Source organism: Procambarus clarkii, chromosome 79, assembly GCF_040958095.1.
Source record: "Procambarus clarkii isolate CNS0578487 chromosome 79, FALCON_Pclarkii_2.0, whole genome shotgun sequence".
In the NCBI taxonomy this organism is placed as follows: Eukaryota; Metazoa; Arthropoda; class Malacostraca; order Decapoda; family Cambaridae; genus Procambarus; species Procambarus clarkii.
The window spans coordinates 10,134,202-10,159,406 of record NC_091228.1 but is presented as its reverse complement, the minus strand read 5'-3'; positions in this window follow the sequence as shown (position 1 = coordinate 10,159,406).

Here is a 25,205-nt window from a genome sequence, read left to right as displayed (position 1 = left end):
TCCCACAGTACTCTCTCACTACTCACACAGTTCTCTCCCTCACTGCTCACACAGTTCTCTCTCTCGCTGCTCTCACAGTTCTCTCCCTCACTTATCACACAGTTTTCTCTCTCACTGCTCACACAGTTCTCTCTCACTGCTCACACAGTTCTCTCTCACTGCTCACACAGTTGTCTATCACTGCTCACACAGTTCTCTCTCACTGCTCACACAGTTCTCTCTCACTGCTTACACAGTTCTCTCCCTCACTGCTCACACAGTTCTCTCGCTCACTGCTCACACCGTTCTCACTGCTCACACAGTTTTCTCTCTCTCTCTCTCACTGCTCACACGGTTCTCTCCCTCACTGCTCACACGCTTCTCTCCCACACTGGTCAAACTGTTCTCTCCCTCACTGCTTACACAGTTCTCTCTCACTGCTCACACACTTCTCTCTCACTGCTCACACAGTTCCCTCGTCACTGCTCACACAGTTCTCTCTCACTACTCACACAGTTCACTCCCTCACTGCTCACACAGTTCTCTCCCACTGCTCACACAGTTCTCTCTCTCACTGCTCACACAGTTCTCTCCCTCACTGTTCACACAGTCCTCCCTCACTGCTCACACAGTTCTCTCCTCTCACTGCTCACACAGTTCTCTCCCTTCACTGCCCACCCAGTTCTCTCTCACTGCTCACACAGTTCTCTCTCTCCCTGCTCACACAGTTCTCTCTCATTGCTCACACAGTTCTCTTCCCCACTGCTCACTCAGTTCTCTCTCCTCACTGCTCACACAGTTGTCTCCCTCACTGCTCACACGGTTCTCTCTCACTGCTCACAGGGTTCTCTCTCTCACTGCTCACACAGTTCTCTCTCTCACTGCACACACGGTTCTCTCTCTCACTGCTCACACAGTTCTCTCTCTCACTGCTCACACGGTTCTCTCACTGCTCACACAGTTCTCTCTCTCACTGCTCACATAGTTCCCTCTCTCACTGCTCTCACGGTTCTTTCTCTCACTGCTCACACAGTTCTCTCTCACTGCTCACAGTTCTCTCTCTCACTCCTCACACAGTTCTCTCTCTCACTCCTCACACAGTTCTCTCTCTCACTCCTCACAGTTTTCTCTCTCACTGCTCACACAGTTCTCTCTCACTGCTCACACGGTTCTCTCTCTCACTGTTCACACGGTTCTCTCCCTCACTGCTCACACAGTTCTCCCTCACTGCTCACACAGTTCTCTCCCTCACTGCTCACAATTCTCTCCCTCACTGTTCACACAGTTCTCTCCCTCACTGCTCACACAGTTCTCCCTCACTGCTCACACAGTTCTCTCCCCTCACTGCTCACGCAGTTCTCTCCCCTCACTGCTCACACAGTTCTCTCTCACTGCTCACACAGTTCTCTCCCTCACTGCTCACACAGTTCTCTCTCATTGCTCACACAGTTCCCTCTCTCACTGCTCACACAGTTCTCTCCCTCACTGCTCACACGGTTCTCTCTCTCACTGCTCACACGGTTCTCTCTCTCTCACTGCTCACACGGTTCTCTCTCTCACTGCTCACACAGTTCTCCTATTCACTGCTCACATAGTTCTCTCTCTCACTGCTCACACGGTTCTGGCTCTCACTGCTCACACAGTTCTCTTTCTCACTGCTCACACGGTTCTCTCTCTCACTGCTCACACAGTTCTCTCTCTCACTGCTCACATAGTTCTCTCTCTCACTGCCCACACGGTTCTTTCTCTCTCACTGCTCACAGTTCTGTCTATCACTGCTCACACGGTTCTCTCCCTCACTGCTCAAAAAGTTCTCACTCACTGCTCACAGATCTCTCTCACACCGCTCACACGGTTCTCTCCCTCACTGCTCACACAGTTCTCTCCCTCACAGCTCACACACTTCTCTCCTTCACTGCTCACACGGTTCCCTCTCTCTCTCACTGCTCACACGGTTCTCTCCCTCACTTCTCACGCGCTTCTCTCCCTCACTGCTCAAACTGTTCTCTCCTTCACTGCTTACATAGTTATCTTTCACTGCTCACACAGTTCTCTCTCTCAGTGCTCACACGGTTCTCTCTCTCTCACTGCTCACACGGTTTTCTTTCTCTCATTGCTCACACGGATCTCTCTCTCATTGCTCACACGGTTCTCTCTCTCATTGCTCACACGGTTCTTTCTCTCATTGCTCACACGGTTCTCTCTCTCATTGCTCACACGGTTCTCTCTCTCATTGCTTGCACGGTTCTCTCTCTCATTGCTCACAGGGTTCTCTAAATGCTCACACGGTTTTCTCTCTCGCATTGCTCACACGGTTCTCTCTCTTTTTGCTCACTCGTTTCTCACACTCATTGCTCACACAGTTTTCTCTCTCTCATTGCTCACACGGGTCTCTCTCTCTTATTGCTCACACAGTTCTCTCTCTCACTGCTCACACAGTTCTCTCTCGTTGCTCACACAGTTCTCTCCCTCACTGCTCACACAGTTCTCTCCCTCACTGCTCACACAGCTCTCTCCCTCACTGCTCACACAGTTTTCTCTTTCTCACTGCTCACACAGTTCTCTCTCATTGCTCACGCAGTTCTCTCTCTGCTCACACACTTGTCTTTCACTGCTCACACAGTTCTCTCTCTCTCTCTCACTGCTCACACAGTTCTCTCTCACTGCTTACATAGTTGTCTCCCTCACTCCTCACACAGTTCTTTCGCTCACTGCTCACACAGTTCTCTCTCACTGCTCACACAGTTCTCACTGCTCACACAGTTTTCTTTCTCTCACTGCTCACACAGTTCTCTGTCACTGCTCACACAGTTCTCTGTCACTGCTCACACAGTTCTCTCTCACTGCTCACACAGTTCTCTCTCACTGCTCACACAGTTCTCACTGCTCACACAGTTTTCTTTCTCTCACTGCTCACACAGTTCTCTCTCACTGCTCACACAGTTCTCTGTCACTGCTCACACAGTTCTCTCTCAATGCTCACACAGATCTCTCTCTCATTGTTCACACGGTTCTCCCTCTCATTGCTCACACGGTTCTTTCTCTCATTGCTCACACGGTTCTCTCTCTCATTGCTCACACGGTTCTCTCTCTCATTGCTCACACGGTTCTCTCTCTCACTGCTCACACAGTTCTCTCTCACTGCTCACACAGTTCTCTCTCACTGCTCACACAGTTGTCTATCACTGCTCACACAGTTCTCTCTCACTGCTCACACAGTTCTCTCTCACTGCTTACACAGTTCTCTCCCTCACTGCTCACACAGTTCTCTCGCTCACTGCTCACACCGTTCTCACTGCTCACACAGTTTTCTCTCTCTCTCTCTCACTGCTCACACGGTTCTCTCCCTCACTGCTCACACGCTTCTCTCCCACACTGGTCAAACTGTTCTCTCCCTCACTGCTTACACAGTTCTCTCTCACTGCTCACACACTTCTCTCTCACTGCTCACACAGTTCCCTCGTCACTGCTCACACAGTTCTCTCTCACTACTCACACAGTTCACTCCCTCACTGCTCACACAGTTCTCTCCCACTGCCCACACAGTTCTCTCTCTCACTGCTCACATAGTTCCCTCTCTCACTGCTCTCACGGTTCTTTCTCTCACTGCTCACACAGTTCTCTCTCACTGCTCACAGTTCTCTCTCTCACTCCTCACACAGTTCTCTCTCTCACTCCTCACAGTTTTCTCTCTCACTGCTCACACAGTTCTCTCTCACTGCTCACACGGTTCTCTCTCTCACTGTTCACACGGTTCTCTCCCTCACTGCTCACACAGTTCTCCCTCACTGCTCACACAGTTCTCTCCCTCACTGCTCACAATTCTCTCCCTCACTGTTCACACAGTTCTCTCCCTCACTGCTCACACAGTTCTCCCTCACTGCTCACACAGTTCTCTCCCCTCACTGCTCACGCAGTTCTCTCCCCTCACTGCTCACACAGTTCTCTCTCACTGCTCACACAGTTCTCTCCCTCACTGCTCACACAGTTCTCTCTCATTGCTCACACAGTTCCCTCTCTCACTGCTCACACAGTTCTCTCCCTCACTGCTCACACGGTTCTCTCTCTCACTGCTCACACGGTTCTCTCTCTCTCACTGCTCACACGGTTCTCTCTCTCACTGCTCACACAGTTCTCCTATTCACTGCTCACATAGTTCTCTCTCTCACTGCTCACACGGTTCTGGCTCTCACTGCTCACACAGTTCTCTTTCTCACTGCTCACACGGTTCTCTCTCTCACTGCTCACACAGTTCTCTCTCTCACTGCTCACATAGTTCTCTCTCTCACTGCCCACACGGTTCTTTCTCTCTCACTGCTCACAGTTCTGTCTATCACTGCTCACACGGTTCTCTCCCTCACTGCTCAAAAAGTTCTCACTCACTGCTCACAGATCTCTCTCACACCGCTCACACGGTTCTCTCCCTCACTGCTCACACAGTTCTCTCCCTCACAGCTCACACACTTCTCTCCTTCACTGCTCACACGGTTCCCTCTCTCTCTCACTGCTCACACGGTTCTCTCCCTCACTTCTCACGCGCTTCTCTCCCTCACTGCTCAAACTGTTCTCTCCTTCACTGCTTACATAGTTATCTTTCACTGCTCACACAGTTCTCTCTCTCAGTGCTCACACGGTTCTCTCTCTCTCACTGCTCACACGGTTTTCTTTCTCTCATTGCTCACACGGATCTCTCTCTCATTGCTCACACGGTTCTCTCTCTCATTGCTCACACGGTTCTTTCTCTCATTGCTCACACGGTTCTCTCTCTCATTGCTCACACGGTTCTCTCTCTCATTGCTTGCACGGTTCTCTCTCTCATTGCTCACAGGGTTCTCTAAATGCTCACACGGTTTTCTCTCTCGCATTGCTCACACGGTTCTCTCTCTTTTTGCTCACTCGTTTCTCACACTCATTGCTCACAGAGTTTTCTCTCTCTCATTGCTCACACGGGTCTCTCTCTCTTATTGCTCACACAGTTCTCTCTCTCACTGCTCACACAGTTCTCTCTCGTTGCTCACACAGTTCTCTCCCTCACTGCTCACACAGTTCTCTCCCTCACTGCTCACACAGCTCTCTCCCTCACTGCTCACACAGTTTTCTCTTTCTCACTGCTCACACAGTTCTCTCTCATTGCTCACGCAGTTCTCTCTCTGCTCACACACTTGTCTTTCACTGCTCACACAGTTCTCTCTCTCTCTCTCACTGCTCACACAGTTCTCTCTCACTGCTTACATAGTTGTCTCCCTCACTCCTCACACAGTTCTTTCGCTCACTGCTCACACAGTTCTCTCTCACTGCTCACACAGTTCTCACTGCTCACACAGTTTTCTTTCTCTCACTGCTCACACAGTTCTCTGTCACTGCTCACACAGTTCTCTGTCACTGCTCACACAGTTCTCTCTCACTGCTCACACAGTTCTCTCTCACTGCTCACACAGTTCTCACTGCTCACACAGTTTTCTTTCTCTCACTGCTCACACAGTTCTCTCTCACTGCTCACACAGTTCTCTGTCACTGCTCACACAGTTCTCTCTCAATGCTCACACAGATCTCTCTCTCATTGTTCACACGGTTCTCCCTCTCATTGCTCACACGGTTCTTTCTCTCATTGCTCACACGGTTCTCTCTCTCATTGCTCACACGGTTCTCTCTCTCATTGCTCACACGGTTCTCTCTCTCACTGCTCACACAGTTCTCTCTCACTGCTCACACAGTTCTCTCTCACTGCTCACACAGTTGTCTATCACTGCTCACACAGTTCTCTCTCACTGCTCACACAGTTCTCTCTCACTGCTTACACAGTTCTCTCCCTCACTGCTCACACAGTTCTCTCGCTCACTGCTCACACCGTTCTCACTGCTCACACAGTTTTCTCTCTCTCTCTCTCACTGCTCACACGGTTCTCTCCCTCACTGCTCACACGCTTCTCTCCCACACTGGTCAAACTGTTCTCTCCCTCACTGCTTACACAGTTCTCTCTCACTGCTCACACACTTCTCTCTCACTGCTCACACAGTTCCCTCGTCACTGCTCACACAGTTCTCTCTCACTACTCACACAGTTCACTCCCTCACTGCTCACACAGTTCTCTCCCACTGCTCACACAGTTCTCTCTCTCACTGCTCACACAGTTCTCTCCCTCACTGTTCACACAGTCCTCCCTCACTGCTCACACAGTTCTCTCCTTTCACTGCTCACACAGTTCTCTCCCCTCACTGCCCACCCAGTTCTCTCTCACTGCTCACACAGTTCTCTCTCTCACTGCTCACACAGTTCTCTCTCATTGCTCACACAGTTCTCTTCCCCACTGCTCACTCAGTTCTCTCTCCTCACTGCTCACACAGTTGTCTCCCTCACTGCTCACACGGTTCTCTCTCACTGCTCACAGGGTTCTCTCTCTCACTGCTCACACAGTTCTCTCTCTCACTGCACACACGGTTCTCTCTCTCACTGCTCACACAGTTCTCTCTCTCACTGCTCACACGGTTATCTCACTGCTCACACAGTTCTCTCTCTCACTGCTCACATAGTTCTCTCTCTCATTGCTCACGCAGTTCTCTCTCTGCTCACACACTTGTCTTTCACTGCTCACACAGTTCTCTCTCTCTCTCTCACTGCTCACACAGTTCTCTCTCACTGCTTACATAGTTGTCTCCCTCACTCCTCACACAGTTCTTTCGCTCACTGCTCACACAGTTCTCTCTCACTGCTCACACAGTTCTCACTGCTCACACAGTTTTCTTTCTCTCACTGCTCACACAGTTCTCTGTCACTGCTCACACAGTTCTCTGTCACTGCTCACACAGTTCTCTCTCACTGCTCACACAGTTCTCTCTCACTGCTCACACAGTTCTCACTGCTCACACAGTTTTCTTTCTCTCACTGCTCACACAGTTCTCTCTCACTGCTCACACAGTTCTCTGTCACTGCTCACACAGTTCTCTCTCAATGCTCACACAGATCTCTCTCTCATTGTTCACACGGTTCTCCCTCTCATTGCTCACACGGTTCTTTCTCTCATTGCTCACACGGTTCTCTCTCTCATTGCTCACACGGTTCTCTCTCTCATTGCTCACACGGTTCTCTCTCTCACTGCTCACACAGTTCTCTCTCACTGCTCACACAGTTCTCTCTCACTGCTCACACAGTTGTCTATCACTGCTCACACAGTTCTCTCTCACTGCTCACACAGTTCTCTCTCACTGCTTACACAGTTCTCTCCCTCACTGCTCACACAGTTCTCTCGCTCACTGCTCACACCGTTCTCACTGCTCACACAGTTTTCTCTCTCTCTCTCTCACTGCTCACACGGTTCTCTCCCTCACTGCTCACACGCTTCTCTCCCACACTGGTCAAACTGTTCTCTCCCTCACTGCTTACACAGTTCTCTCTCACTGCTCACACAGTTCTCTCTCTCACTGCTCACACAGTTCTCTCTCATTGCTCACACAGTTCTCTTCCCCACTGCTCACTCAGTTCTCTCTCCTCACTGCTCACACAGTTGTCTCCCTCACTGCTCACACGGTTCTCTCTCACTGCTCACAGGGTTCTCTCTCTCACTGCTCACACAGTTCTCTCTCTCACTGCACACACGGTTCTCTCTCTCACTGCTCACACAGTTCTCTCTCTCACTGCTCACACGGTTATCTCACTGCTCACACAGTTCTCTCTCTCACTGCTCACATAGTTCCCTCTCTCACTGCTCTCACGGTTCTTTCTCTCACTGCTCACACAGTTCTCTCTCACTGCTCACAGTTCTCTCTCTCACTCCTCACACAGTTCTCTCTCTCACTCCTCACAGTTTTCTCTCTCACTGCTCACACAGTTCTCTCTCACTGCTCACACGGTTCTCTCTCTCACTGTTCACACGGTTCTCTCCCTCACTGCTCACACAGTTCTCCCTCACTGCTCACACAGTTCTCTCCCTCACTGCTCACAATTCTCTCCCTCACTGTTCACACAGTTCTCTCCCTCACTGCTCACACAGTTCTCCCTCAGTGCTCACACAGTTCTCTCCCCTCACTGCTCACGCAGTTCTCTCCCCTCACTGCTCACACAGTTCTCTCTCACTGCTCACACAGTTCTCTCCCTCACTGCTCACACAGTTCTCTCTCATTGCTCACACAGTTCCCTCTCTCACTGCTCACACAGTTCTCTCCCTCACTGCTCACACGGTTCTCTCTCTCACTGCTCACACGGTTCTCTCTCTCTCACTGCTCACACGGTTCTCTCTCTCACTGCTCACACAGTTCTCCTATTCACTGCTCACATAGTTCTCTCTCTCACTGCTCACACGGTTCAGGCTCTCACTGCTCACACAGTTCTCTTTCTCACTGCTCACACGGTTCTCTCTCTCACTGCTCACACAGTTCTCTCTCTCACTGCTCACATAGTTCTCTCTCTCACTGCCCACACGGTTCTTTCTCTCTCACTGCTCACAGTTCTGTCTCTCACTGCTCACACGGTTCTCTCCCTCACTGCTCAAAAAGATCTCACTCACTGCTCACAGATCTCTCTCACACCGCTCACACGGTTCTCTCCCTCACTGCTCACACAGTTCTCTCCCTCACAGCTCACACACTTCTCTCCTTCACTGCTCACACGGTTCCCTCTCTCTCTCACTGCTCACACGGTTCTCTCCCTCACTTCTCACGCGCTTCTCTCCCTCACTGCTCAAACTGTTCTCTCTTTCACTGCTTACATAGTTATCTTTCACTGCTCACACAGTTCTCTCTCTCAGTGCTCACACGGTTCTCTCTCTCTCACTGCTCACACGGTTTTCTTTCTCTCATTGCTCACACGGATCTCTCTCTCATTGCTCACACGGTTCTCTCTCTCATTGCTCACACGGTTCTTTCTCTCATTGCTCACACGGTTCTCTCTCTCATTGCTCACACGGTTCTCTCTCTCTCATTGCTTGCACGGTTCTCTCTCTCATTGCTCACAGGGTTCTCTAAATGCTCACACGGTTTTCTCTCTCTCATTGCTCACACGGTTCTCTCTCTTATTGCTCACTCGTTTCTCACACTCATTGCTCACACAGTTCTCTCTCTCACTGCTCACACAGTTCTCTCTCGTTGCTCACACAGTTCTCTCCCTCACTGCTCACACAGTTCTCTCTCTGCTCACACACTTGTCTTTCACTGCTCACACAGTTCTCTCTCTCTCTCTCACTGCTCACATAGTTCTCTCTCACTGCTTACATAGTTGTCTCCCTCACTCCTCACACAGTTCTTTCGCTCACTGCTCACACAGTTCTCTCTCACTGCTCACACAGTTTTCTTTCTCTCACTGCTCACACAGTTCTCTGTCACTGCTCACACAGTTCTCTGTCACTGCTCACACAGTTCTCTCTCACTGCTCACACAGTTCTCTCTCACTGCTCACACAGTTCTCTGTCACTGCTCACACAGTTCTCTCTCAATGCTCACACAGATCTCTCTCTCATTGCTCACACGGTTCTCCCTCTCATTGCTCACACGGTTCTTTCTCTCATTGCTCACACGGTTCTCTCTCTCATTGCTCACACGGTTCTCTCTCTCATTGCTCACACGGTTCTCTCTCTCTCATTGCTCACAGGGTTCTCTCATTGCTCACACGGTTTTCTCTCTCTCATTGCTCACACGGTTCTCTCTCTCACTGCTCACACAGTTCTCTCTCATTGCTCACACAGTTCTCTCTCTCACTGCTCACACAGTTCTCTCTCATTGCTCACACAGTTCTCTCCCTCACTGCTCACACAGTTCTCTCCCTCACTGCTCACACAGTTTTCTCTCGCTCACTGCTCACACAGTTCTCTCCCTCACTGCTCACATTGTTCTGTCTCACTGCTCACACAGTTCTCTCGTCACTGCTCCCACAGTTCTCTCTCATTTCTCACACTGTTCTCTCCCTCACTGCTCACACAGTTCTCTCCCACTGCTCACACTGTTCTCTCTCTCACTGTTCACACAGTTCTCTCTCTCACTGCTCACACAGTTCTCTCTCAATGCTCACACAGATCTCTCTCTCATTGCTCACACGGTTCTCCCTCTCATTGCGCACACGGTTCTCTCTCTCATTGCTCACACGGTTCTCTTTCTCATTGCTCACACGGTTCTCTCTCTCTCATTGCTCACAGGGTTCTCTCATTGCTCACACGGTTTTCTCTCTCTCATTGCTCACACGGTTCTCTCTCTCACTGCTCACACAGTTCTCTCTCATTGCTCACACAGTTCTCTCTCTCACTGCTCACACAGTTCTCTGTCATTGCTCACACAGTTCTCTCCCTGACTGCTCACACAGTTCTCTCCCTCACTGCTCACACAGTTTTCTCTCGCTCACTGCTCACACAGTTCTCTCCCTCACTGCTCACATTGTTCTGTCTCACTGCTCACACAGTTCTCTCGTCACTGCTCCCACAGTTCTCTCTCATTTCTCACACTGTTCTCTCCCTCACTGCTCACACAGTTCTCTCCCACTGCTCACACTGTTCTCTCTCTCACTGTTCACACAGTTCTCTCTCTCACTGCTCACATACTTTTCTCTGTCTCTTATTTGTCAAATAGTTCTCTCTTTCACTGCTCACACAGTTTTCTCTCTCATTGCTCACACAGTTGTCTTTCACTGTGTTACGGACCCGAGCCCTGCGTCATTGCACGGAGCTGTGACGACAACGCCATCTGTGAGTCAGCTCCCGAAACCCCGTCCAAATGGGCGACGCCATATAACGAGGGCGGGATATACCGGCCACAAAGGCTGGTTTCCCGTCTTAATCAGCTCGTGACATAGCCGCTGCTGACCTCTGGTGAGGTGGCGCTTAGACAGCAACGCCATCTATGGAGTGGATAGGTGGACGTTTGTGTCTAAGCCTGTGAGTGAGGTGCCCTAGAGTGTCCCTAGTATTAATGACGTGTCTGGTTTCAGAGTCGACCTGGGACTGCTGTATTCGACGATGGGGCAGTCTACCCAAGGCAGCCATAGTCTCTCCACGTGTTTGCTCTGCAGAAGCAGTAAGTCACCCCCGGACGAACACTGTTGAGTGTGTTAGCCTGCCTGTGACGTGGCAGTACCAGGAATCGCCTTATCTGGGGGCTGGCTGGTGGGAGAGACTAGCCACTGTGGTGCAGAGAGAGGAGAGTGATGTGCGGAATCACACGAGGCTCCTGCCTAGGGCTCGCAACCCTAGTATCGATCGTGGAGTGGCCTACACAGCGGAGCTGATCAGAACCTGCCAGCTACAGGCTGGATTTGTGGTTGAAGGCCTGCACGACGGTGCACCCAGTGGGACTGTGATTTGGCTGGCCTGTGGCCGGGGTAGATTCGCAGAGAGAATCTGAGGATTCATCGTGGGCCACGACGAAGAGAACCAGGGCTACTCATCGTGAGCACCGTGGAGCATCCCGTGTCTTCAGAGGAAGACGATTCTGTACATTGTGTATTTATACCCCCTGTGTGACAGTTTATATATTTATTTTTGGTGGTGGTGATTATATATAGATATCTAAGCTTTTGTATCCCTTCCCCTTTAATTTACTTGCGTTACAGAACACACCCCTTGAAAGCCACTACTAACTTGGGGCCGGAAACCCAAACTCTAATAACACCAGAGGAGAACCGGGTTACGCCCCAGCAAGGCCGAAACACACTGCTCACACAGTTCTCTCTCTCACTGCTCACACAGTTCTCTCTCACTGCTTACACAGTTCTCTCTCTCACTGCTCATACAGTTCTCTCGCTCACTGCGCACACCGTTCTCACTGCTAACACAGTTTTCTCTCTCACTGGTCACACAGTTCTCTCTCACTGCTCACACAGTTCTCTCTCACTGCTCACACAGTTCTTTCTCACTGCACACACAGTTCTCTCCCTCACTGCTCACACAGTTTTCTCTCTCTCATTGCTCATACGGATCTCTCTTTCATTGCTCACACGGTTCTCTCTCTCATTGCTCACACGGTTCTCTCTCTCATTGCTCACATGATTCTCTCTCTCATTGCTCTCACACTGTCCTCTCTCTCATTGCCCACACAGTTTTCTCTCTCTCATTGCTCACACGGTTCTCTCTCTCATTGCTCACACGGTTCTCTCTCTCATTGCTCACACAGTTTTCTCTCTCTCATTGCTCACACGGTTCTCTCTCTCATTGCTCACACGGTTCTCTCTCTCATTGCTCACACAGTTTTCTCTCTCTCATTGCTCACACTGTTCTCTCTCTCATTGCTCACACGGTTCTCTCTCATTGCTCACACGGTTCTCTTTCATTGCTCACACGGTTCTCTCTCTCATTACTCACACGGTTCTCTCTCTTATTGCTCACATGGTTCTCTAATTGCTCACACGGTTTTCTCTCTCTCATTGCTCACACGATTCTCTCTCTCATTGCTCACTCGTTTCTCACACTCATTGCTCACACAGTTTTCTCTCTCTCATTGCTCACACGGGTCTCTCTCTCTCATTGCTCACTCAGTTCTCTCTCTCACTGCTCACACAGTTCTCTCTCACTGCTCACACAGTTCTCTCCCTCACTGCTCACACAGTTCTCTCCCTCACTGCTCACACAGCTCTCTCCCTCACTGCTCACACAGTTTTCTCTCTCTCACTGCTCACACACTTCTCTCTCATTGCTCACGCAGTTCTCTCTCACTGCTCACATAGTTGTCTTTCACTGCTCACACAGTTCTCTCTCTCTCACTGCTCACACAGTTCTCTCTCACTGCTTACATATTTGTCTCCCTCACTCCTCACACAGTTCTTTCGCTCACTGCTCACACAGTTCTCTCTCACTGCTCACACAGTTCTCACAGCTCACACAGTTTTCTTTCTCTCACTGCTCACACAGTTCTCTCTCACTGCTCACACAGTTCTCTCTCACTGCTCACACAGTTTTCTGTCACTGCTCACACAGTTCTCTCTCGCTGCTCACACAGTTCTTTCTCTCACTGCTCACACAGTTCTCTCTTACTGCTCACACAGTTTTCTCTCAATGCTCACACAGATCTCTCTCTCATTGCTCACACGGTTCTCCTTCTCATTGCTCACACGGTTCTCTCTCTCATTGCTCACAGGGTTCTCTCTCTCATTGCTCACACTGTTCTCTCTCTCATTGCTCACAAGGTTCTCTCATTGCTCACACGGTTTTCTCTCTCTCATTGCTCACACGGTTCTCTCTCTCACTGCTCAAACAGTTCTCTCTCTCATTGCTCACACAGTTCTCTCCCTGACTGCTCACACAGCTCTCTCCCTCACTGCTCACACAGTTTTCTCTCGCTCGCTGCTCACACAGTTCTCTCCCTCACTGCTCACATTGTTCTCTCTCACTGCTCACACAGTTCCCTCGTCACTGCTCACACAGTTCTCTCTCATTTCTCACACAGTTCTCTCCCTCACTGCTCACACAGTTCTCTCCCACTGCTCACACAGTTCTCTCACTCACTGCTCACACAGTTCTTTCTCTCACTGCTCACATACTTCTCTCTCTCTCTCCTATTTTTCAAATAGTTCTCTCTGTCACTGCTCACACAGTTTTCTCTCTCACTGTTCACACAGTTCACTCTCTCACTGGTCACACAGTTCTCTCGCTGCTCACACACTTCTCTCTCACTGCTCTCACAGTTCTCTCCCTCACTTATCACACAGTTTTCTCTCACTGCTGACACAGTTCTCTCTCTCTGTTCTCACATTTCTCTCTCACTGTTCACACAGTTTTCTTTCACTGTGTTACGGACCCGAGCCCAGCGTCGTAGCACGGAGCTGTGACGACTACGCCATCTGTGAGTCAGCTCCCGGAACCCCCTCTAAATGGGCGACGCAATCTAGCGAGGGCGGGATATACCGGCCACAGGGGCTGGTTTCCCGTCTTAATCAGCTCGTGACATAGCCGCTGCTGACCTCTGGTGAGGTGGCGCTTAGACAGCAATGCCATCTATGGAGTGGATAGGTGGACGTTTGTGTCTAAGCCTGTGAGTGAGGTGCCCTAGAGTGTCCCTAGTAATAATGACGTCTCCGGTTACAGAGTCGACCTGGGACTGCTGTATTCGACGATGTGCCAGTCTGCCCAAGGCAGCCATAGTCTCTCCACGTGTTTGCTCTGCAGAAGCTGAGAGTCACCCCCGGACGAACACTGTTGAGTGTGTTAGCCTGCCTGTGACGTGGCAGTACCAGGAATCGTCTTATCTAGGGGCTGGCTGCTGGGAGAGACTAGCCACTGTGGTGCAGAGAGAGGAGAGTGATCTGCGGAATCACACGAGGCTCCTGCCTAGGGCTCCCAACCCTAGTATCGATCGTGGAGTGGCCTACACAGCGGAGCTGATCGGAACCTGCCAGCTACAGGCTGGATTTGTGGTTGAAGGCCTCCACGACGGTGCACCCAGTGGGACTGTGATTTGGCTGGCCTGTGGCCGGGGTAGATTCGCCGAGAGAATCTGAGGATTCATCGTGGGCCACGACGAAGAGAACCAGTGCTACTCATCGTGAGCACCGTGGAGCATCCCGTGTCTTCAGAGGAAGACGATTCTGTACATTGTGTATCTATACCCCCCATGTGACAGTTTATATATTTATTTATGGTGGTGGTGATTATATATAGATATCTAAGCATTTGTATCCCTTCCCCTTTAATTTACTTGTGTTATGGAACACACCCCTTGAAAGCCACTACTAACTTGGGGCCGGATACTCAAACTCTCATAACACCAGAGGAGAACCCGGTTACGCCCCAGCAGGGCCGTAACACACTGCTCACACAGTAATCTCTCTCACTGCTCACGCAGTTCTCTCGCTCACTGCTCACACTGTTCTCACTGCTAACACAGTTTTCTCTCTCTCACTGCTCACACAGTTCTCTCTCACTGCTCACACAGTTCTCTCTCACCGCTCACACAGTTCTTTCTCACTGCACACACAGTGATTTCTCTCACTGCTCATGCACTTCTCTCTCACTGCTCACACAGTTCTCTCCCATACTGCTCACACAGTTTTCTCTCTCTCATTGCTCATCCAGATCTCTCTCTCATTGCTCACACGGTTCTCTCTCTCATTGGTCACACGGTTCTTTCTCTCATTGCTCACACGGTTCTTTCTCTCATTGCTCACATGGTTCTCTCTTTCATTGCTCTCACACGGTCCTCTCTCTCATTTCTCACACAGTTTTCTCTCTCTCATTGCTCACACGGTTCTCTCTCTCATTGCACACACGGGTTTCTCCCTCATTGCTTACACAGTTTTCTCTCTCTCATTGCTCACACGGGTCTCTCTCTCATTGCTCACTCAGTTCTCTCTCTCACTGCTCATACAGTTCTCTCTCATTGCTCACACAGTTCTCTCCCTCACTGCTCACACAGTTCTCTCCTTAACTGCTCACACAGCTCTCTCCCTCACTGCTCACACAGTTTTCTCTCTCTCATTGCTCACACAGTTTTCTTTCTCTCACTGCTCACACAGTTCTCTCTCATTGCTCACACAGTTCTCTGCTGACTGCTCACACAGCTCTCTCCCTCACTGCTCACACAGTTTTCTCTCTCTCACTTCTCACACAGTTCTCTCCCTCACGTTTTACATTATTTTCTCTCACTGCTCACACAGTTCCCTCGTCACTGCTCACACAGTTCTCTCCCACTGCTCACACAGTTCTCTCTCTCACTGCTCACACAGTTCTCTTCTTCACTATTCACACAGTTCTCCCTCACTGTTCACACAGTTCTCTCCTCTCACTGCTCACACAGTTGTCTTCCCTCGCTGCTCACACAGTTATCTCTCACTGCTCCCACAGTTCTCTCTCACACTGCTCACACAGTTCTCTCGCATTGCTCACACAGTTCTCTTCCTCACTGCTCACTCAGTTCTCTCCCCTCACTGCTCACACAGTTGTCTCCCTCACTGCTCACACGGTTCCCTCTCTCACTGCTCACAGGGTTCTCTCTCTCACTGCTCACACAGTTCTCTATTTCACTGCACACACGGTTCTCTCTCTCACTGCTCACACAGTTCTCTCTCTCACTGCTCACACGGTTCTTTCACTGCTCACACAGTTCTCTCTCTCACTGCTCACATAGTTCCCTCTCTCACTGCTCACACGGTTCTCTCTCTCACTGCTCACACAGTTCTCTCTCACTGCTAACAGTTCTCTCTCTCACTCCTCACACAGTTCTCTCTCTCACTGCTCACAGTTTTCTCTCTCACTGCTCACACAGTTCTCTCTCACTGCTCTTACGGTTCTCTCTCTCACACTGTTCACACGGGTCTCTCCCTCACTGCTCACACTGTTCACACGGGTCTCTCCCTCACTGCTCACACAGTTCTCCCTCACTGCTCCCACAGTTCTCTCCCTCACTGCTCACAATTCTCTCCCTCACTGTTCACACAGTTCTCTCCCTCACTGCTCACACAGTTCTCCCTCACTGCTCACACAGTTCTCTCCCCTCACTGCTCACGCAGTTCTCTCCCCTCACTGCTCACACAGTTCTCTCTCACTGCTCACACAGTTCTCTCCCTCACTGCTCACACAGTTCTCTCTCTTTGCTCACAATGATCTCTTCCTCACTGCTCACACACATCTCTCCCTCACTGCTCACACAGTTCTCTATTGCTCACACAGTTCTTTCTCTCACTGCTCACACAGATCTCTCCCTCACTGCTCACACCGTTCTCTCTCTCACTGCTCACACGGTTCTCTCTCTCTCACTGCTCACACGGTTCTCTCTTTCACTGCTCACACAGTTCTCCTATTCACTTTTCACATAGTTCTGTCTCTCGCTGCTCACACAGTTCTCTAGCATTGCTCACACAGTTCTCTTCCTCAGTACTCACTCAGTTTTCTCCCCTCACTGCTCCCACAGTTGTCACCCTCACTCTCACACGGTTCTCTCGCTCACTGCTCACAGGGTTCTCTCTCTCACTGCTTATACTGTTCTCTCTCTCACTGCACACACGGTTGTCTCTCTCATTGCTCACACAGTTCTCTCTCTCACTGCTCACACGGTTCTTTCACTGCTCACACAGTTCTCTCTCTCACTGCTCACATAGTTCCCTCTCTCACTGCTCATACGGTTCTCTCTCTCACTGCTCACACAGTTCTCTCTCACTGCTCACAGTTCTCTCTCCCACTCCTCACACAGTTCTCTCTCTCTCTCCTCACACAGTTCTCTCTCTCACTGCTCACAGTTTTCTCTCTCACTGCTCACACAGTTCTCTCTCTCACTGTTCACACGGGTCCCTCCCTCACTGCTCACACAGTTCTCCCTCACTGCTCACACAGTTCTCTCCCTCACTGCTCACAATTCTCTCCCTCACTGTTCACACAGTTCTCTCCCTCACTGGTCACGCAGTTCTCCCTCACTGCTCACACAGTTCCCTCCCCTCACTGCTCACGCAATTCTCTCCCCTCACTGCTCACACAGTTCTCTCTCACTGCTCACACTGTTCTCTCCCTTACTGCTCACACAGTTCTCTCTCATTGTTCACACAGTTCTCTTCCTCACTGCTCACACACATCTCTCCCTCACTGCTCACACAGTTCTCTCTCATTGCTCACACAATTCTCTCTCTCACTGCTCACACAGTTCTCTCCCTCACTGCTCATACAGTTGTCTCTCACTGCTCACACGGTTCTCTCTCTCACTGCTCACACAGTTCTCCTATTCACTGCTCACACAGTTCTCTCTCTTACTGCTCACACGGTTCTCTCTCTCACTGCTCACACAGTTCTCTCTCTCACTGCTTACATAGTTCTCTCTCTCACTGCTCACACGGTTCTCTCTTTCACTGCTCACAGTTTTGTCTCTCACTGCTCACACGGTTCTCTCCCTCACTGCTCACACAGTTCTCTCCCTCACTGCTCACACAGTTCTCTCCCTCACTGCTCACACGGTTCTCTATCTCTCTCACTGCTCACACGGTTCTCTCCCTCACTGCTCACATGCTTCTCTCCCTCACTGCTCAAACTATTCTCTCCCTCACTGCTTACACAGTTCTCTCTCACTGCTCACACAGTTCTCTCTCTCAGTGCTCACACGGTTCTCTCTCTCTCACTGTTCACACGGTTTTCTCTCTTTCATTGCTCACACGGATCTCTCTCTGATTGCTCACACGGTTCTCTCTCTCATTGCTCACACGGTTCTTTCTCTCATTGCTCACATGGTTCTCCCTCTCATTGCTCTCACACGGTTCTCTCTCTCATTGCTCACACAGTTTTCTCTCTCTCATCGCTCACACGGTTCTCTCTCTCATTGCTCACACGGTTCTCTCTCTCTCATTGCTCACACGGTTCTCTCTCTCATTGTTCACACGGTTCTCTCGCTCATTGTTCACACGGTTCTCTCTCTCATTGCTCTCAGGGTTCTCTAATTGCTCACACGGTCTTCTCTCTCTCATTGCTCACACGGTTCTCTCTCTCATTGCTCACACGGTTCTCTCTCTCATTGATCACACGGTTCTCTCTCTCATTGCTCACAGGGTTCTCTCATTGCTCACTCGGTTTTCTCTCTCTCATTGCTCACACAGTTCTCTCTCATTGCTCACACGGTTCTCTCTCTCATTGATCACACGGTTCTCTCTCTCATTGTTCACACGGTTCTCTCTCTCATTGCTCTCAGGGTTCTCTAATTGCTCACACGGTCTTCTCTCTCTCATTGCTCACACGGTTCTCTCTCTCATTGCTCACACGGTTCTCTCTCTCATTGATCACACGGTTCTCTCTCTCATTGCTCACAGGGTTCTCTCATTGCTCACTCGGTTTTCTCTCTCTCATTGCTCACACAGTTCTCTCTCATTGCTCACACGGTTCTCTCTCTCATTACTCACACGGTTCTCTCTCTTATTGCTCACATGGTTCTCTAATTGCTCACACGGTTTTCTCTCTCTCATTGCTCACACGGTTCTCTCTCTCATTGCTCACTCGTTTCTCACACTCATTGCTCACACAGTTTTCTCTCTCTCATTGCTCACACGGGTCTCTCTCTCTCATTGCTCACTCAGTTCTCTCTCTCACTGCTCACACAGTTCTCTCTCACTGCTCACACAGTTCTCTCCCTCACTGCTCACACAGTTCTCTCCCTCACTGCTCACACAGCTCTCTCCCTCACTGCTCACACAGTTTTCTCTCTCTCACTGCTCACACACTTCTCTCTCATTGCTCACGCAGTTCTCTCTCATTGCTCACGCAGTTCTCTCTCACTGCTCACATAGTTGTCTTTCACTGCTCACACAGTTCTCTCTCACTGCTTACATAGTTGTCTCCCTCACTCCTCACACAGTTCTTTCGCTCACTGCTCACACAGTTCTCTCTCACTGCTCACACAGTTCTCACAGCTCACACAGTTTTCTTTCTCTCACTGCTCACACAGTTCTCTCTCACTGCTCACACAGTTCTCTCTCACTGCTCACACAGTTTTCTGTCACTGCTCACACAGTTCTCTCTCGCTGCTCACACAGTTCTTTCTCTCACTGCTCATACAGTTCTCTCTTACTGCTCACACAGTTTTCTCTCAATGCTCACACAGATCTCTCTCTCATTGCTCACACGGTTCTCCTTCTCATTGCTCACACGGTTCTCTCTCTCATTGCTCACAGGGTTCTCTCTCTCATTGCTCACACTGTTCTCTCTCTCATTGCTCACAAGGTTCTCTCATTGCTCACACGGTTTTCTCTCTCTCATTGCTCACACGGTTCTCTCTCTCACTGCTCAAACAGTTCTCTCTCTCATTGCTCACACAGTTCTCTCCCTGACTGCTCACACAGCTCTCTCCCTCACTGCTCACACAGTTTTCTCTCGCTCGCTGCTCACACAGTTCTCTCCCTCACTGCTCACATTGTTCTCTCTCACTGCTCACACAGTTCCCTCGTCACTGCTCACACAGTTCTCTCTCATTTCTCACACAGTTCTCTCCCTCACTGCTCACACAGTTCTCTCCCACTGCTCACACAGTTCTCTCACTCACTGCTCACACAGTTCTTTCTCTCACTGCTCACATACTTCTCTCTCTCTCTCCTATTTTTCAAATAGTTCTCTCTGTCACTGCTCACACAGTTTTCTCTCTCACTGTTCACACAGTTCACTCTCTGACTGGTCACACAGTTCTCTCGCTGCTCACACACTTCTCTCTCACTGCTCTCACAGTTCTCTCCCTCACTTATCACACAGTTTTCTCTCACTGCTGACACAGTTCTCTCTCACTGTTCTCACATTTCTCTCTCACTGTTCACACAGTTTTCTTTCACTGTGTTACGGACCCGAGCCCAGCGTCGTAGCACGGAGCTGTGACGACTACGCCATCTGTGAGTCAGCTCCCGGAACCCCCTCTAAATGGGCGACGCAATCTAGCGAGGGCGGGATATACCGGCCACAGGGGCTGGTTTCCCGTCTTAATCAGCTCGTGACATAGCCGCTGCTGACCTCTGGTGAGGTGGCGCTTAGACAGCAATGCCATCTATGGAGTGGATAGGTGGACGTTTGTGTCTAAGCCTGTGAGTGAGGTGCCCTAGAGTGTCCCTAGTAATAATGACGTCTCCGGTTACAGAGTCGACCTGGGACTGCTGTATTCGACGATGTGCCAGTCTGCCCAAGGCAGCCATAGTCTCTCCACGTGTTTGCTCTGCAGAAGCTGAGAGTCACCCCCGGACGAACACTGTTGAGTGTGTTAGCCTGCCTGTGACGTGGCAGTACCAGGAATCGTCTTATCTAGGGGCTGGCTGCTGGGAGAGACTAGCCACTGTGGTGCAGAGAGAGGAGAGTGATCTGCGGAATCACACGAGGCTCCTGCCTAGGGCTCCCAACCCTAGTATCGATCGTGGAGTGGCCTACACAGCGGAGCTGATCGGAACCTGCCAGCTACAGGCTGGATTTGTGGTTGAAGGCCTCCACAACGGTGCACCCAGTGGGACTGTGATTTGGCTGGCCTGTGGCCGGGGTAGATTCGCCGAGAGAATCTGAGGATTCATCGTGGGCCACGACGAAGAGAACCAGTGCTACTCATCGTGAGCACCGTGGAGCATCCCGTGTCTTCAGAGGAAGACGATTCTGTACATTGTGTATTTATACCCCCCATGTGACAGTTTATATATTTATTTATGGTGGTGGTGATTATATATAGATATCTAAGCATTTGTATCCCTTCCCCTTTAATTTACTTGTGTTATGGAACACACCCCTTGAAAGCCACTACTAACTTGGGGCCGGAAACTCAAACTCTCATAACACCAGAGGAGAACCCGGTTACGCCCCAGCAGGGCCGTAACACACTGCTCACACAGTAATCTCTCTCACTGCTCACGCAGTTCTCTCGCTCACTGCTCACACTGTTCTCACTGCTAACACAGTTTTCTCTCTCTCACTGCTCACACAGTTCTCTCTCACTGCTCACACAGTTCTCTCTCACCGCTCACACAGTTCTTTCTCACTGCACACACAGTGATTTCTCTCACTGCTCATGCACTTCTTTCTCACTGCTCACACAGTTCTCTCCCATACTGCTCACACAGTTTTCTCTCTCTCATTGCTCATCCAGATCTCTCTCTCATTGCTCACACGGTTCTCTCTCTCATTGGTCACACGGTTCTTTCTCTCATTGCTCACACGGTTCTTTCTCTCATTGCTCACATGGTTCTCTCTTTCATTGCTCTCACACGGTCCTCTCTCTCATTTCTCACACAGTTTTCTCTCTCTCATTGCTCACACGGTTCTCTCTCTCATTGCACACACGGGTTTCTCCCTCATTGCTTACACAGTTTTCTCTCTCTCATTGCTCACACGGGTCTCTCTCTCATTGCTCACTCAGTTCTCTCTCTCACTGCTCATACAGTTCTCTCTCATTGCTCACACAGTTCTCTCCCTCACTGCTCACACAGTTCTCTCCTTAACTGCTCACACAGCTCTCTCTTTCACTGCTCACACAGTTTTCTCTCTCTCATTGCTCACACAGTTTTCTCTCTCTCACTGCTCACACAGTTCTCTCTCATTGCTCACACAGTTCTCTGCTGACTGCTCACACAGCTCTCTCCCTCACTGCTCACACAGTTTTCTCTCTCTCACTTCTCACACAGATCTCTCCCTCACGTTTTACGTTATTTTCTCTCACTGCTCACACAGTTCCCTCGTCACTGCTCACACAGTTCTCTCCCACTGCTCACACAGTTCTCTCTCTCACTGCTCACACAGTTCTCTTCTTCACTATTCACACAGTTCTCCCTCACTGTTCACACAGTTCTCTCCTCTCACTGCTCACACAGTTGTCTTCCCTCGCTGCTCACACAGTTATCTCTCACTGCTCCCACAGTTCTCTCTCATACTGCTCACACAGTTCTCTCGCATTGCTCACACAGTTCTCTTCCTCACTGCTCACTCAGTTCTCTCCCCTCACTGCTCACACAGTTGTCTCCCTCACTGCTCACACGGTTCCCTCTCTCACTGCTCACAGGGTTCTCTCTCTCACTGCTCACACAGTTCTCTATCTCACTGCACACACGGTTCTCTCTCTCACTGCTCACACAGTTCTCTCTCTCACTGCTCACACGGTTCTTTCACTGCTCACACAGTTCTCTCTCTCACTGCTCACACAGTTCTCTCTCACTGCTAACAGTTCTCTCTCTCACTCCTCACACAGTTCTCTCTCTCACTGCTCACAGTTTTCTCTCTCACTGCTCACACAGTTCTCTCTCACTGCTCTTACGGTTCTCTCTCTCACACTGTTCACACGGGTCTCTCCCTCACTGCTCACACTGTTCACACGGGTCTCTCCCTCACTGCTCACACAGTTCTCCCTCACTGCTCCCACAGTTCTCCCTCACTGCTCACACAATTCTCTCCCTCACTGTTCACACAGTTCTCTCCCTCACTGCTCACACAGTTCTCCCTCACTGCTCACACAGTTCTCTCCCCTCACTGCTCACGCAGTTCTCTCCCCTCACTGCTCACACAGTTCTCTCTCACTGCTCACACAGTTCTCTCCCTCACTGCTCACACAGTTCTCTCTCTTTGCTCACAATGATCTCTTCCTCACTGCTCACACACATCTCTCCCTCACTGCTCACACAGTTCTCTATTGCTCACACAGTTCTTTCTCTCACTGCTCACACAGATCTCTCCCTCACTGCTCACACCGTTCTCTCTCTCACTGCTCACACGGTTCTCTCTCTCTCACTGCTCACACGGTTCTCTCTTTCACTGCTCACACAGTTCTCCTATTCACTTTTCACATAGTTCTGTCTCTCGCTGCTCACACAGTTCTCTAGCATTGCTCACACAGTTTTCTTCCTCAGTACTCACTCAGTTTTCTCCCCTCACTGCTCCCACAGTTGTCACCCTCACTCTCACACGGTTCTCTCGCTCACTGCTCACAGGGTTCTCTCTCTCACTGCTTATACTGTTCTCTCTCTCACTGCACACACGGTTGTCTCTCTCATTGCTCACACAGTTCTCTCTCTCACTGCTCACACGGTTCTTTCACTGCTCACACAGTTCTCTCTCTCACTGCTCACATAGTTCCCTCTCTCACTGCTCATACGGTTCTCTCTCTCACTGCTCACACAGTTCTCTCTCACTGCTCACAGTTCTCTCTCCCACTCCTCACACAGTTCTCTCTCTCTCTCCTCACACAGTTCTCTCTCTCACTGCTCACAGTTTTCTCTTTCACTGCTCACACAGTTCTCTCTCTCACTGTTCACACAGGTCCCTCCCTCACTGCTCACACAGTTCTCCCTCACTGCTCACACAGTTCTCTCCCTCACTGCTCACAATTCTCTCCCTCACTTTTCACACAGTTCTCTCCCTCACTGGTCACGCAGTTCTCCCTCACTGCTCACACAGTTCCCTCCCCTCACTGCTCACGCAATTCTCTCCTCTCACTGCTCACACAGTTCTCTCTCACTGCTCACACAGTTCTCTCCCTCACTGCTCACACAGTTCTCTCTCATTGTTCACACAGTTCTCTTCCTCACTGCTCACACACATCTCTCCCTCACTGCTCACACAGTTCTCTCTCATTGCTCACACAATTCTCTCTCTCACTGCTCACACAGTTCTCTCCCTCGCTGCTCACACAGTTGTCTCTCACTGCTCACACGGTTCTCTCTCTCACTGCTCACACAGTTCTCCTATTCACTGCTCACACAGTTCTCTCTCTCACTGCTCACACGGTTCTCTCTCTCACTGCTCACACAGTTCTCTCTCTCACTGCTTACATAGTTCTCTCTCTCACTGCTCACACGGTTCTCTCTTTCACTGCTCACAGTTTTGTCTCTCACTGCTCACACGGTTCTCTCCCTCACTGCTCACACAGTTCTCTCCCTCACTGCTCACACAGTTCTCTCCCTCACTGCTCACACGGTTCTCTATCTCTCTCACTGCTCACACGGTTCTCTCCCTCACTGCTCACATGCTTCTCTCCCTCACTGCTCAAACTATTCTCTCCCTCACTGCTTACACAGTTCTCTCTCACTGCTCACACAGTTCTCTCTCTCAGTGCTCACACGGTTCTCTCTCTCTCACTGTTCACACGGTTTTCTCTCTTTCATTGCTCACACGGATCTCTCTCTGATTGCTCACACGGTTCTCTCTCTCATTGCTCACACGGTTCTTTCTCTCATTGCTCACATGGTTCTCCCTCTCATTGCTCTCACACGGTTCTCTCTCTCATTGCTCACACAGTTTTCTCTCTCTCATCGCTCACACGGTTCTCTCTCTCATTGCTCACACGGTTCTCTCTCTCTCATTGCTCACACGGTTCTCTCTCTCATTGCTCACACGGTTCTCTCTCTCATTGTTCACACGGTTCTCTCTCTCATTGCTCTCAGGGTTCTCTAATTGCTCACACGGTCTTCTCTCTCTCATTGCTCACACGGTTCTCTCTCTCATTGCTCACACGGTTCTCTCTCTCATTGATCACACGGTTCTCTCTCTCATTGCTCACAGGGTTCTCTCATTGCTCACTCGGTTTTCTCTCTCTCATTGCTCACATAGTTCTCTCTCATTGCTCACACGGTTCTCTCTCTCATTGATCACACGGTTCTCTCTCTCATTGTTCACACGGTTCTCTCTCTCATTGCTCTCAGGGTTCTCTAATTGCTCACACGGTCTTCTCTCTCTCATTGCTCACACGGTTCTCTCTCTCATTGCTCACACGGTTCTCTCTCTCATTGATCACACGGTTCTCTCTCTCATTGCTCACAGGGTTCTCTCATTGCTCACTCGGTTTTCTCTCTCATTGCTCACACAGTTCTCTCTCATTGCTCACACAGTTCTCTCGCTCACTGCTCAC